This window comes from Diachasma alloeum, unplaced genomic scaffold (assembly GCF_001412515.2).
Source record: "Diachasma alloeum isolate Michigan unplaced genomic scaffold, Dall2.0 Dall_scaffold_00324, whole genome shotgun sequence".
NCBI classification, from domain to species: Eukaryota; Metazoa; Arthropoda; class Insecta; order Hymenoptera; family Braconidae; genus Diachasma; species Diachasma alloeum.
Window position 1 is genome coordinate 410,518 of NW_021680463.1, and position 4,403 is coordinate 414,920.

Below are 4,403 nucleotides of genomic sequence, written 5' to 3' on the forward strand. Positions count from 1 at the left end.
AGCCAGACTCACCCATTTTACCCCGCTATCGATTTTACCCGATCATCCCCCTAAACACCCGTATTTAATTTACCTGCCGCCCAATTTACCCCTCCGGCTAATTAGCCTGTCATTTAGTTCACCCCATTTTACCCCACAATCTGAGCAGTGAATAGCATTCTCGTCCTGTTTACTCGGAAATTCAATTCTACACTCGACCATTTAATTTCATTCCATCATTCTATTTACCCAACCATAAATAAAAAAATTAGAAAAGTAAATTGAAAAAGTACAAAAATTGAAAAATTAAATTAATTCGCTTTCGGATTCAACCCCTACTGCAAGTCACCCCGTTATCCCATTTTACCCCACTGTCGGAGCGGGGTAAAATGGGATAACGTCTCCCACACTCACCGTTCCGGCTTACTTTATGGGTTCATTTAACCGCTATCCCATTTTGCCCCACTCTAACTAACCTTGTGACGATTGATAATTATTGACTAATTAATTTTCTTCGACCTAAATATTAGCTGTAGCTTGATTTTGCCTTTCGAGCGCCAGTTAATTTATTTTATTTATTTTTGATCTCAATAAACCGGTAAATTAACAAAGCCGATTTATTGATATATTTTTCTTCTGGTTTATCTTAAGGGGGAGGAAGGTTGATACTCCCTACGTTCCGTCTCCCCGAAATCAACACAACACACTGTTTAATTTTCACTCAATCGAATATTTTTAATGACCGACAATAATCAATTCAAATGATAAATGAACATATTTAAATAACAGAAGTAAATTGATAATAATTTGATAAGATCCGCGAGCTCACGACTGATTACTCGACAAAAAATTGACTCGACTTGACTTTATACAGAAATAATAATAATGGCAGTTCTGACCTCCTTTGTTTCTCGACTGTTGATCACAACTGATGCTACTGACAAAATAGACTTAACTGTGACTCAATAAATTGTAATAGAAGATGGAATTGATATTCCCTTAATATTGACTCGACTGTGACTGTAACTGAATAATTAATAATAAATTCGAAGACTGCGACGAAGACTGTCCGTCTTTGATGACGCCTGCCAGTGTTCTCCCAGAGGCAGCGTGCTTGCTTGCACGCGGTGGCTACCTCGGGNACAGACGCGAGTCTTGCAGACCCCAAAAAGACTCAAATTTGTCATCCCGGGGCCTTTCTGGATATTGAGGGGACTTTTGATAGCACTTCGAATCCGGCTATAGAGAAAGCCATGGAAGAACGACAGGTGTCNATGACGCCTGCCGGTGTTCTCCCAGAGGCAGCGTGCTTGCTTGCACGCGGTGGCTACCTCGGGAGATTTCGGCAACTTTCGGGTTCCTACCCGAATTCTGATTAGCCGGTGGCACCGCGCCACGGCTCCAATATACTCCCACGACGATTACGATAAACCCGCGGTTTTTGGAACTGATGGCTCGCGAAATTCCTGGAACCGTCGACTCGCGGATTCCCGGAATCGTAAAATCATCATCCTCGCTCCAAACCCTCGTGTTCGCGATTATGACCTCCATTCCGTCGTCTGGAGGTATCCTCGNGCAGACTGTCGGCAGAACATGGGAGGGCATGTGTGGAGGGACGTCCGACTAGGGGCTGTCCGCAGGGGGAAGTTCTCTCGCCCCTGCTATGGAACCTGGTTGTAGATGGACTTCTAAATCAACTAAGTGAGACCGGCTTCCACATCACCGGTTTTTCCGATGATGTGGCAGTTGTTATGAAAAGCGGATTTCTGAGGGTGTTAAGGGACCTGATGGCAACAGCCTTCAATACAATTTCGGACTGGTGCAGGGAAACCGGCCTATCGGTAAATCCAGCCAAAACAACAGTCCTGGTTTTCACCAGAAATTATAGACTGGAAAAGATCCAACCTCTGAAGCTAAATGGCTCGGAGATAAACTACACCAGTAGAGTGAAATATCTGGATCTCCTCCTGGATAATAAACTTAGCTGGAAAGAACATATCTGTACACAGAGAAATAAAGTGTTTGCCTCTATGTGGGCGGGCAGAAGAGCTGTGGGCAGGACATGGGGACTCAATCCTAAAATGATGCTCTGGCTCTACCAAATGATTCTACTTCCGAGACTGTTGTACGCTGCGGTCGTCTGGTGGCCGAGGGTGAGTAACACGGAAACAGGGAACCTGTTGAAAAGCCGACAGGAAACCTTCCTGAAGCCTGCAAAAGGAGCCATGAAATTGACACCTACTGAGGCGGTAGAAATAGCACTCAGTATCCCACCCCTCGACCTTAGAGTTGTGAGTTGTGCTACCACAACTGCATATAGACTAAGGTGTCAACAAGAATGGAAGATGACGGGCCAAGGCCATACAAGGCTTAGCCTAATCAATGATCGACCCTTCATAGGTAAGACGGATAGGATTCCTAGGAAGTATCAGATCAGGAAAACTTTCAGAACGAGTATACCACCCAGACAGGAGTGGCTAGACTCGGAACTTCAACCAGAACAAAGAGAAGACTACTGATTACAAACGGCTCTGGCTTCAATGAAAGTTTTGAGGCAGGCATCTACCGTCTGAAAGATGACTTTGGAGAGAGTTTTCCACTGGGCCACCATTCAACCGTCTTTCAAGCAGAAATGCTGGGCATACTTAAGTGTGCAGAGTATCTGAACGCGAGAGACACAAAAAGGGTGACAATATTCATCTGCAGTGACAGCCAGGTGGCGATTCACGCCCTGGAAAAACCCACTACAGAGTCACAGGTGGTGTGGGAATGCATGCAGGCATTGGACACACTGGGTAAAAACAACCAGGTTACCGTAACCTGGGTACCAGGCCACCATGGAATTCTGGGTAATGAAGTAGCAGATAAGCTGGCCAAGGGGGATACAGAAAGGGTGCCCGCACACGGACTGGTTGGCATGCCCTTCGCAGTGGGAAAAACTCTTATTAAAGAACATTTTCGGCGAGATCATGTCAGGCGTTGGGAGAAAGTTGTGACCTGCAGATAAGCGAAACTGCTTATGAGGGGGCAACTAAGAGATAGAACCAGAAAGCTTCTGGAGCTGCACAGAGGGTATCTGAGGGTAGCAATGGGGCTCCTCACGGGTCATACAGCTCTCAGAGCTCATCTGTTCAAGATGAAACTTGCAGAACAAGAAGACTGTAGACCGTGCGGAAGCGATAAGGAGGGCGTTATCCACATTTTACGTGAATGCCCCCTATTAGTCCGTCGCTATAAAATCTGGGGCGAGGCTTTCCTAGAACCAGAGGACTTACAACAAGCAGCTGTCACCAGCCTTATTAGCCTAGTGAGAAACACAGGGCTGTGTGACTGACCGAAACTAAGACGGTTGTTACAAAAGATCGTATGATTTAGATGACTATGGGCGCTTTAAGTGACCAGCCGCGCATATTCTAATTCTAATTCTAATTCTACAGAGGTTAAGGGATGAAACGGGGGTTGATGGATGGGGAATTTAATTCTCCATCGAACAGCATTGGTATCATCCCTTATTGTTAATTAGGGGGAGAGAGACGATTTTTTAATTAGCGGGCGAATTATTGGGGTGGCACTCTGCGCCGAGAAACCATGGGGTTTCTCATAGCGCCGCGATTTTCGTCGCAGTTTTTATTTTTCGATTACAAAGATTACGGAATGAAACGGGGGTTGCTGGATGGAGAATTTAATTCTCCATCGAACAGCATTGGTTTCATTCCTTAATGTTAATTAGGCGGGGAGAGACGATTCTTTAATTAGCGGGCGAGTTATCAGAAGTCACTGCGCCGAGAGACCATTAGGTTTTTCATTGCGCCGTGACTTTCGTCGCAGTTTTTATTTTTTGATTACAGAGATTAAGGGATGAAACGGGGGTTGATGGATGGGGAATTTAATTCTCCATGAGAAGTCACTGCGCCGAGAGACCATTAGGTTTTTCATTGCGTCGTGACTTTCGTCGCAGTTTTTATTTTTTGATTACAGAGATTAAGGGATGAAACGGGGGTTGATGGATGGGGAATTTAATTCTCCATGAGAAGTCACTGCGCCGAGAGACCATTAGGTTTTTCATTGCGTCGTGACTTTCGTCGCAGTTTTTATTTTTTGATTACAGAGATTAAGGGATGAAACGGGGGTTGATGGATGGGGAATTTAATTCTCCATCGAACAGCATTGGTTTCATTCCTTATTATTAATTAGGGGGGAGAGACGATTTTTTAATTAGCGGGCGAATTATTGGAGTTGCACTCTGCGCCGAGAAACCATTGGGTTTCTCATAGCGCCGTGACTTTCGTCGCAGTTTCAATTTTTTTATTACAAGATTAAGGGATGCGACGGAGGTTGCTGGATGGGGAATTTAATTGTCCATGGAACAGCATTAGTTTCATTCCTTAGTGTTAAATAGGAGGGGAGAGACGATTTTTTAATTA